This window comes from Diorhabda carinulata, chromosome 4 (genome assembly GCF_026250575.1).
Source record: "Diorhabda carinulata isolate Delta chromosome 4, icDioCari1.1, whole genome shotgun sequence".
In the NCBI taxonomy this organism is placed as follows: domain Eukaryota; kingdom Metazoa; phylum Arthropoda; class Insecta; order Coleoptera; family Chrysomelidae; genus Diorhabda; species Diorhabda carinulata.
The window spans coordinates 14762134-14774329 of NC_079463.1; positions in this window are offsets into that span (position 1 = coordinate 14762134).

Below are 12196 nucleotides of genomic sequence, written 5' to 3' on the forward strand. Positions count from 1 at the left end.
CCGAGTGCCCAGGCATCAAAACGAACTGGACTTTGTATCCATCATTCTCCAGTTTGTGTAGAATATTTTTGAATTCTAGTATAAACACCAGTTTGGACATTTTGGCTTCTATAGCAGCTCTGCTATCTGACAGTTTGTCTCTATGGCGCCATCTACATCTTAGAAGATGATGGCGTCTTTCCCAAGAGAAAAAATCTGCTTATTATAGGGCGTCTTCCATAGAAGCGGAGTTGAGTTTGTTGTTCATTAGAACTTTAGAAATGTACTGTAACAATCTTACATAAAAGTTAACAAGTACCACTGCATATTTGTTTCTTCTTTGGTGTATATTTAGGTTTCTATGATAGTTTCTTTATTGGTTATGACACTTCATCGTAACGTATTTGACTTAAGAATGCCTCAAAAATTGTTATTAATGTGAATCTCGATTTTTGAAATTATTTTAATAAATCTCGTTATAAAATAATGCCAATTATCAGAAATAACAATTATACTTACATTATTTAATTTTTTGATTTGTTTCATATCAAATAGGCCTAGAAGAAAATTTCCAAAAAGAATTTCTGCCTTTTAAAATCCCATATTCATTGTTTCTAATTCAATTTTAATGCTAAAAATAAGCCTCCACTAGTTAGTTTCAGGATGCATCTAGGGCGTCGAGTACGTTATATACAATAATTGTTATAAAAAATTGAATATTTGAATTTTAAGGAGATATGAGACCTATGTGCTAAAAATAAAGTATTTCTGCGAATTATTTTGGTGGAAACAATCAAAAATGATTGAAATTATTTTGAAGATATGTCCGAATGGTTTCACATTTCGAAAATATTAGACTGTAGATTACATTTTAATTGTGAAAAATTACTTTTAAAATAGTTTAAACAAAAAATCTTAAAGATTTTCCACTTTATCTGTGCAGAAATGTTAATTGAAGGTGCTACTTTACATAAAATCGAAGCTGTCTCATAGCAGGAAACTTTCTTTAGTAGAATATTTAAATACCTATAAAGTATTTAAAAAAATAATTGGAAAAAGATCTTTAATGGGTAGTACATACATTTTATATTTTTTTAATAATCATATCGTGAGCCAATATCGAGTGTGTCCACCAATAAATTTTTTAAAAATTGTCGACCAATTTCTTAAAAATAGCTCTAGATCAAACGATGGCTAGACCTTTATTATTTTATAAAATTTCTCTGTGTATGTCTCTGTAACAAAGACCAGTGGTTCTAGAATTTGGATTGTGGTACAGGTAGTAAGGGTGTAGTACCCTAAATTCGTTACAGCTATTCTTAACCTAACAGAATATTGTAATGTTTTTCTTATTTATCTAAACTATTTATAAAAGTGGGGTGAATTCATAGGTACACACCATCTCTTACTTCCTTGAATCATCTATACACTTACACTAGACACTATTTATAATAACTAATAACTACACATTTTCCTGAATCATTTCCAAGATCTTTCCAGGATAAATCTTTTACTCAAATAAAAACTTTCCGATTTTAAATTCATCTTTATATCCAGTTCTTGTATTGTCTTATGTGTCTTGGTTTTCACTTTCATTTTCTCTCGAGTCCTGGTCTTTCTCCTCCTAAGACATGAAGATTTATTTTTCCGAACAATACTAGAAATCGCAACTGGTTGTTTTTGAATGTTGCCGATTGAAATACTTCTTCCAGCTATTACACTGACTTTTTTTGTTTGTTCTCTTGGGCCGGCGAATTATCTTTCTTTGATTAGGTCAATGACGGAGGCACTGACATTTAATTGGACGTTAGGTTCGAGATTTTCATTTGATGGTATTCGCTCCAAGATTTTCACTTTGTAAATTGTTAATCAGAGAGTTTTCTTTCTAATTACGCAACATACACTATAACCTGTCAATACGTCACACCCGGAGAACATCATTTATATTACTATTTTTTAAATTTATAATTAAAAAATATGAAATAAACCTATATTTTATAAAATGCAATGGAAAAAAAATAAGTTCCAAAAAAAAAACAATAACAGCATAAGTGAATACATTGAATTTAAATATTATTAAATTCACAAACAATGACAATCAATATATGTATACTGGTATATTATTTGGATATACATTAATGAATAAAAAATGCAAAAACAATTACGGATGGGTGTTCACAATATTGTTATTAACTATTTTTTCTACACTCTATCAAAAAGTGTAATCGATCCAAATGACTATCTTTTTTGTATAAAATGTGTGCATTTAGGCCGCACATATCAAGAAATCGTAGAAAATTTTTTTAACTTATTGCGTACAGCTGTGTAGGTCACCATAACTCCATCTCCCAAATCTACACCTCCCATTTTCTCGTTGTAATCCAGGACAACGTTAGCTTTTTCCTGTCTTCTTCTTCTCTTTTCTGTCATTATGAATAGAACTGAGCATCAATACGTCTTTCTTTTCCTCCAACTTCATGCCAAATCTAGCTCGTTTCGTTGCTATATATTGTTTTCAATATAAATCCCTTTTCCACAATGAAAGATGATATGATGGTATCACAAACACACAAACATAAAAAGTTTAAAAGTTTTGTGACAAATTATTATTTATGATTGGATAAATTTTGTACGTTTTTCCACGAGTTGCTTCAGGATCAAAACTTAGATTGTCTGCAAAGTATAAAAACTTACACACAATAATTCAAATCTGTTTTCGCTTATAGTTTCATAAAAAAAGGTTATTTCAATAATTCTTCTTCTATAAAAATATAACTGAAATTAAGGACCCTCAAAAATATTTTCATCTTAGCTTCATTTGTATTTTTCCATTTTCGAAGTCTCGAACGTGATTTCAATTCCGGATTATTGGCGAAAAATTGGGCGGCGTACAAATTAGTTTCTTCTGTAATTAATTTTTATAGATAAAATAAGGAACTTTTTTTAGGGATGTATTGAATGTTTTTCTTGGATGTGCTCTGAAGGGTAATGCTGGTCTTTCCTCATTTGAAGCATCCATATTTTAGAAACAATGTTATTGGTAGGACCTTCTTCATCAACTTCTTCATCAAACAAAGGTTCAGAGGATGTATACTTAGATGGGAAGAAAGGTTGTCACCAATAAATACAATACTAGGATGGATCACATATCTAAATAAATTTATTCTGATAATGTCTGAACTAACAAATTCTCTGAGAATTTGTTACACAGAAATACAGGCTTTATATGCGAAATTCATCACGAAGAAGCTCTGAACAGAATAAAACAAGTTCTCCAAAGCCCTCCAGTATTGAAACTATATGATGTACACATTAAGCGTAGACGCAAGTTCAATAAACCTTGGCGCTGCTCTTCTTCAATAAACACAACCAATAGTCTATGAAGCAAGACCGTTAAACAAAAAATATACAATCTGCACCAGCGAGATTACAACGCATAATATTTAATCTTGTACCATACGCACCAAAACTCATATTTTTTTAGTCGAGACTGCGATGCATCTAATCTGAAATATGAACAAGAAGAAAATTTGAAACTTGCGTAATACTACCTATCATTTGACGCAAAAGAGTAGTTAATTACAGCTACAAAGGAAAATCCACATTCACAATTACTACTTCAGACATTAATACTAGGTTTCCCAGAAAAGCTCAGTGATTTTTCCACAGAACTACAACATACTTTGAGCACAACAAATTCTATACTGGAAGGCACAATATAACGACATCACAAAACTAGTTAAAACCTGCTTTTTCTGTTAACAAATACAAGAAGGAAATATTAACAATATAGTGATAGTTAAAAGGATACCTACACATAAGAATATCGATTTTCGGTTAATTAAACTATTTCAAGGAATTTTAAAAGTTATGAAATATTTAGTAATGGTGACACACTAAATTATAAACATCTAAAAACCATATCCTATATGACGACAACTTCATTTTATTCTATTTAAGAAATTAGTAATAGTTTGGAATATATTATGTAGAAGTAAACGTTTGATGCCAAATTTGGATAGTTTCTTAAATCATTTACATTAAATAAATATAGATAGATGAAAATTTTGTTTTTAATATCCACAATCCCATACAGTAAGTTTATTAATTTCTATTCGTTTCTAGAACCGACAGGTTCATTTCTATACACTAGCAAAAGGATATAACTCTAGCTTACCCCTAAAGGCTGAGACATTTACAGACAGACATTTCGTAAACTTTAAGGAAAAATCCTGAAATTCGTCGATTTTATTTTTAAACAGGCTATTCGTAAGGATACCTTTTTTATTTTTGACGTCATCTATGTAAGCGTGATGAGCTAATTGCTAAAATTTTTAAATGGAAATATGTATGTTATAATACATTGAGTGTAAAGGCGACCCGGAGGTAAATTACTTAAACGTTTAGTGAGACCGAGACTAACAAATAGGATACAAACCGGAGACGACCTTTCAAACCCGCAATCGCAGACATCCTGAAGGTTTTCTTGCCTTTTTGGAACTGGACAGACACTGCCACAAGGCGCGACCAATCGTGATGCTAGTAACACTAGACATAAAGAACGCCTTGAACTCAGCCAGGTGGGTGTTACATAAGATAGCATTAGATGGCTAGTGTATGGTCTCCTATATCAACTACACATGACCACTAGGTGGCAGCAGAACGGACGTCAACAGAAACGTCAGTAGCACTCCTCCGCTTATCTTTAATCTTGTAAATGATATATGTTTCATTAATAAAATAGTATTCAAAAAATCCAGACTATAATTTAACAAGTTATAAAATATGTAACACTAGAGGCTCTTTGATCAAAGTGGATGTGGAGGTCTCTATGCAGCGAAAGTTTAGTCAGAGGCCCTGAAGATAAAGAAATATTGGAAAACGATGACGATTATAGATACAAGTACCGCTTAGAATCGCTAGTTCTGGACTGTCTGCACAGACTGTCTTAGTGGTGGCGGGTGTAATCCCCGTGAACTTCCAGACTTTTGCGTGAAGAGTAATACAGAAGCGCTCAGCTATAAGGCGACAGGATACGGTAACCATCAAACGCACTAGAACAATACAGACGTGGCAATAACGGGAAAAAGAAGGAAAATGAGGCGATTGATGCGATGACTAATAAAAGATCTTAGACTGTGAAACGAAAGTTAGTTCGGAAATGTGAACTTCTACACTACCCAGGTTCTAACGAGACACCGCTACTTCTGAGGATATTTCCTAAGAAGAAGAAAGTACAAACACCTAAATGTAGACACGTTCTTCGTGTATAATCACTTCAAGGATTTAAAAGAGAGAGTAGAGAAAGCTGTTAGGAGTTTAAACACTGATAAAATCATCCACACAGTAGAATGGTGGCAACTGGCTGCTACCTACACAGAAAGAGTTCTTAGGCAATGTAGACGTCTGCCCGGTATGATGATATAACAAACGAAGAGATCTCCAATCAGAAGTAATATCACCATAATTAATGGTTAGATGGAGATGACAGAAAATGGTGGTTTAGTGTGTAGGCTAGGAAAGTTCGAAATATCCATCAGCTTTTCTGGCGGAATTCGTTACTTGGATTCCGCATTACTTAGCCTACTATAGAACCAAACAAGACCTCCACAGCTTTTATCACCTTCTCGTTGGAAGAAAATTTACGACCTTTACCCTCAATCACGAATTTTATGCATGGCAACATGAGATTTGTGTGCAGGGGCGTTGTTCTGCAAAAACAAAACACCTTTGGATAGCTTTCCGCGTCTTTCCTCTTTAATTTTTTCCCATGCTTACTACTCAATGGCAATCCCAAAAAACTGAAGCAAGAACTTTTCCAGCAGATTTTTGCACACGAAACATCTTAAGTCTTGGAGAACCAGAGTGTCACCATTCCATCGATTGTTGCTTTGTTTCTGGATCGTAGAAATATACCCAAGTCTCATCCGTAGTAACAATTCGGCTTAAGAAGTATACATCGTTTTCAAATCGAGCATAGATCGAACGCGATGCTTCTATCCTTGCACGCTTTTAGTCAACATTCAAACATTTGGGGATCCATTTTGCAACAATTTTTCTCATGTCCAAATTGACATGAACTATATGATGAACACGTTCGTATGAAATATTCAGTGCTTTCAATGAAAAATTTACCTCTTTTGAAGCTTCCAGTTAAATTATTATCACGGTCGCATACGCAGGACATTGATCACCAAGGGTATTAAGCGTATCTTCGTAAATCTGTATACCTCTTAACCCTTTTAAATACAGGTACTTGATGATGGCTCGATACTCCTATTTTTCGATTTTCACAATTTCGGTGGACATTTTTTTCTCTTAATTTATTGTGTAACTCTGGTTTTGACGTCAAACTTTACACTGACACTTCCAATAAGTTATTGTTCGTTGCTATGGTAACGGAATATTTTGTTTATGCATGGAACTGGTCTGGGCTAACTAGATATCAATACATCCTCGTATTTGTGACCCGGTCGAGTATGTTCACGCATATTTGAAAATCTATATCCCCACCGATGAAAAGGTATGCATTAAATAACAGTTGTTTCTTTTTATCATCTAAGTTTTGTAACCCAATAGGGACGCTCGACGGAATTCTCATTTAGCAACGTGGGATCCCCTACTATTGCTCAAATTCATCCTACGTTAATTTAGGCTACCGAAACAACCAAGAGAGAATTACTACTTTTTCAATGTACCGTTATTTTAGGTACCTATCTAGAAAAAAATCCCTGTTCACAACCGATTGTATCAGTACTTCCGTTAAGAGTAAAGATAGAAATACCATCAACGTTATGCTTCGATTATTTTAGGAGGTTATGCAAATTCTTCAGCTACTAATTTTCAAATTAAGAAAACGGCGTTTATTGCTTTAGAATTAAAACTATTTGTTAATATTTCATGGATAATGATTCTATCGTTTATTATTTATTCCTTTCTTTGTTTGCGAGCAATAATAAGTTGCTATAATTTATTTTTCCGCATCGTCTATTTCATAAATAATGCGAACAAGGGTTTTGTCTATTGACACGAGCAATTAACAAAGTTTCAAAAAATTATTACTACTAATATTACATTATATGCACAAAGTGATGAATACAGTATTTTCTATCATTTTCTACAAAGTGCTCACAAATTACTTACTAATTTTTTAAGTAGGTATTTTTTAGAGTAAAATCGTTCCAGTAAATTTCGGCAATCGACTGGATGGAATCTATTTATCTAAACAAAAAAAAAAGAAAAAAAAATGCTTCATTGTTATAAAATTGCTAAGAAATTAGGGGATAAGTTCCTAAAACGTCATTGGAACGTGGTGGCTACCTAAACAGTGTTCCCCATTTCCGTGCTAGCTAATTGGGTAGCTAGTGGTAACCACGTAACAGCCACTAGTAGCGTTATACTTTTAAGATTTTTTAATAGCTGGCATCCAAGTCTCTTTTCACTAAAAATGTTGTTTGGAAAGTGGCCAAATTTCGTCATTACAAACTGTTCATCGGACCTTATTCATTATTGGTATTCGCTTTTTCAGGTGAAATTAGTGAACTTTGATCCTAATAACACGTTTAACTGTCACGTCGATTTCCTTGTGGCTTCTTTCCAGATTCTATAATGAAACCGTTTCTTCCGTATGCTGGAAGATTTTAGATGGTAGTTTCTCCAATTCCTGTTATATTAGCACATTTTGGAGCCCTCTTTAAAACCATAAAGTTAAATACTCCGCAACTGCTTCTAATACTCTACAAGGCAATCAAGCATACCTTGAGGATGCTGGAGTAAAATCTAAAGAGAGTTGAACAGAAACTTGGACAACTTATTGTTAGAGCATAGAAGGAAGGTCGCTGATTTGACTCTGTTTTATCGATACTACCACGGAAGATGCTTTTCCGAGTTGTTCAACATAATCCCACCTAGAGCAGTATTTGCAAGACCTGTTCGACAGGCAGATGTGGAAAAGTACAATCTATAGAAGTTCAAGATCAATATTTACAGGCATTATCATATGACATGCGCCACTCAAACTACTCGAATGTAATAGGGTTTACCCTCCTATGCTTGCTTTTTACATGGGATAATCAAACAAGAGAATATCAGATACTTTCGACAAATTGAACTGACACTAGATGTGGTAGCACCAGAAGAAATTATTTGTCGACCTTGATTTGTATATATAGAATTTCCAATAAACTCAAATGACACGTAGTGGAAAAATTCATAATATCTTAGCTTGTAGCGATGTAGCTGAAAACAATCATGAAGTGGGCGATGTCGACTTGTGGCAGCTCATTCCAAGTAATTCCAACTTCGTGGATGAATTGCGCTATATTTTGTGGAGGTTGGTGCAAATTAGATAGTCTCTTCTACATATTCAATTGGATTTGGGGATCGTGGTGCCAAAACACGACGTCTTGGAGGAACCTCATAGTTTACGTATAATACTCGTACATGGATGTGCGTTACTTATAGATATTGATTTAGACAGTTTGTTGTTACAGCTGAATCGGTACATTCGGATATTGCATGTGTTTTCGGAGTCTTGGTCACAAATTATAAAAACATACAAAAAGATCTAAGAAGTAAAAGTTAGAGAAAATTATATTAAAATGTAGACTACACTTTATAAGAAACATAATATACAGAATATCAAGTTATGCAAGCTAATTTTCTCCATTTTCAAAATTACAGGTTTTAAAATATCCCAATTTTTAAGCATGTTCAGAAGTGACATTTAATGCCCATATATTACCATCCTGTTAAGTTTGCGCCGAAGAGTTGATCAAAATAGCAGCTAACGGCAACGCATGTTGACGCTTATTTTCCTTTCTATATCTCTGACACGAACCCGCAATAATCAACAATATCTGTATTGTAAATTTAATCAAAGATCAAATGTTGATATTTGTCTAAATTTTGCTAAAAAGTCAGAAGAAATTTTGCCGTCAGAATGTATTACTTTTACTTTTAATGACACTGAATAACTTTTCATTCGCGCACGAAGAATTCTGCCTTCGGATTGCACCAGAATCGCACTCCATCAATTGCCTCTTTCAATGGACCCAATAAATAATAGTCATATGATGACAAATTTGGACAATAAGGGGAGTGTTTCCCAACAAATTCAATCAACGTTTCCATCATAAGCTGAGATGGACTATGGACTTTTGAACCACTCTCGAATATTTCCCAACTTCCATTGATAAGTGCTGATATCTTTAGATTGAGTTCAGAAATTTTCAGATAACCCTTGTAGAGCAGGACACAGTTTATCAATATATTAACCTACACAACCATATATTCGTCATATAGGAAAAAGGTCCTTTGAGAGCCGGAAATTTGAATAAATTATTAAACGTATTATACGTTTTTGGTTTGGGAAAATCAACATTATTTTTATTACCTTCATTCCACTTTTTTAAAAATATAAACGAAATTGTTAGTCTCTTCTTCGCATGTGTTTGACTATCTCATTAAAGCGTACAATACATGCTAAAAGAAATAAATAAAACTGTAATAGTAAAACTTCCTTTACACGGTTCAGGAAATAAACAACAACGTAAGGATAAACAATGTAAAAACCATTAAGTAGTTAGTAGAAACACGAAGTAAAAATTAATTTCTATACCTAACGCAAGTAGTTTTTCTTTCGTTTTATTACTTTTGATCTTTTGATTACAAATAATATTTATAATTTCTGCGATTTCTTTTATTGAGACTCCATATATTGTTTATATTTATTAGTAGCTATTAGTAGCATGGCGACTGTTATTGATGGCATGGGTAATAATAATGAACAGGAAATATGCCTTAACACATTTATGTTTTATTTTCAAACTGTTTCTCGTATGAAATTTTTCTTAAGAATTGATATAGAAAATAAAATATTAATTGCATGAGATCAAAAAAACGGAAGAACATTCAAAGTGTTTTTACAAGAAACAGAAAAATTTGAAATTTTCAAAGGTGTCTTAAGACAAAAAACAAAAGAATAGTTGGTCTATTTAGCAAAATTTTGATGAAAGCCTAAAAATTATGGGAGATAACTGATTTTCTACTATTTCATAAACTACTGTGCCTACCAATGGCTTTATCAGGAATTTTAGGAAATGAAAGGCGAGTAAATTTTTAAACAAATGATTCGAATGAACGAACATAAAAGAAAACTGTAATAATTCTATTACGAAAACAAAACGGACTTTCCTTTTTCTTTTAGATAAAATCAATTAAAATAGCTAAGTAGAAATTACAAAAAATCAGCCAAGTCCCAAAAACGTTTTTCTTCTTCTTATTTTAATATTCCTTAGTTCACTTATTGTGGCACAGTAGTCTGATTTAATTTACCCTTTTTTATTTGAAGAAAAACGTAACAAGCCTAAAGGCACATTACAAATATTAAAAGTAGTTTCAAGAAAGTCTGCTAACTCCCAGGATAACGAACTTTTACATTTACGATTTAAAAACGTTTTTTACTTCTTCTTTTTAACCAATGTTGTCTGCGACCAGGTCCACCTTTTCCTTCGATTTTCGGCCTTTCTTCTCTTTATTGTTATAAGTAAATCTATTTCCTTTCCCATAAGTCTAAGCACTTGATCCTTAGGTATATGTTGAGTCCATGATATTTTTAATAGTCTAGCTTCGAGTCTGTTCATAGTATCATGTTCATATTTAATATCTATGTTTTTGCAGATTCTGCTCCATACAAGAGCACGGATGACTTTACAAAACGGTATCTTAAGTTTAAGTTCAAGGTTGTGTTACATAATAGATTTTTCAGTCGAAATACATAAATGGCGGTGACGTTGGATTAGCCTCGAAAGTTTGAATCGTATAGATTGATGGATGTCAGGATTTTTATGGAGGAGAGAGTAATAAAGTTCAATTTATAATCTAAAATCTTCGGTCATTTTAAATGTTACAGAATAATACAAATATTTCCTAAAATTTTCATAAATATACCTGTGCTATTACAAGTTTTCGAGCTTCCATTGGTTCTCATCACAGTCCGCGAAATTTAATTACGCGGCCGTTATCTATAGCAAATGTCGCGAAACTACGTCACATCCAAATTTGAATATCACTTCCAAATTTGACATTAATAAAATACTATGAAAACTCAAGGATTATTTTTTATTGATAACCAACAAATACATAAGTACTTATATTATTTAGGATAAATATTAACATTAAATGTACTGTTTGTATTATTACTTATATTTACTCCAGAAGTTGAAGCAACTACATCTAGTGTTTCTGAATAATGGTTATTGCCTACATTCGAACCAGATACCATATTAAGTTGGAACTTTGCTTCTTATTTTCGATAGAGTCATCTATATATCCTTCCGCTACTGTCGTGGACTTTTATCCACCGTGACGTTTTGACATAACTGCCCCAGTATTGGCAAGCAGCGTTGCAAAGCTTCTCCGAAAACAGTGACCCGTATATGTTTCAGGATTTTGTAATCTGTTTACTTGGCAATCGTACTAGGCATTTTCTCAACGGTATGCACTCTAAAAACTTGTACGGTGCACTTTCAATTTACGTATCTCAAGAATATGCGACGATTATTAATAATATGTTTTGGTCGAAGAGTTGCATATTTACGATAATTTTCTATGAAATAAATATTACTAACAGTGAAAACACGCTTCTTATATGTCTTGGTATCAGGAACGGTTACTATTAATACAACATTCTCTTCCTGAATATCTTCAATGATCATTTTTACTAACTTATCTCGTCGCAAGGCACCAGATATTCCTATTATCAAAAACTATCTACAAAAATCAGAACAATAAATAAAAAAATTGTAAATGACATCTCGTAACACTTACCTTCAATAATAAGTACTCTTCATCATTAGTTTCTATCAGGAATGTATCAATTTGTTACACGAATACGATTTCCGTGGCGCGGATTTGACTATGTCATTTTGTAAATCGACACAAAACAAAATAAGTCGAAAATGAAGAACAAAATTTTTCGATATCTCAAAATTTCATGAACATTTTGCTGTTAGAGATATTTGTTCGCGCTGTATACCGCACAATTTGACAAAAAAGCTGGTGTCGATTGGTGCAAAGGAATGCTAAATAATTCAATCGCGGTGCTTCAGAAGACGTCTATAAAATCGTGACAGGCGACGAGTCATGAATCAATGCACATTTTCCTGAAACTAAACAAAAATCGAGTGTCAGGGTCTTCAAAGACGAGCCTATCCAA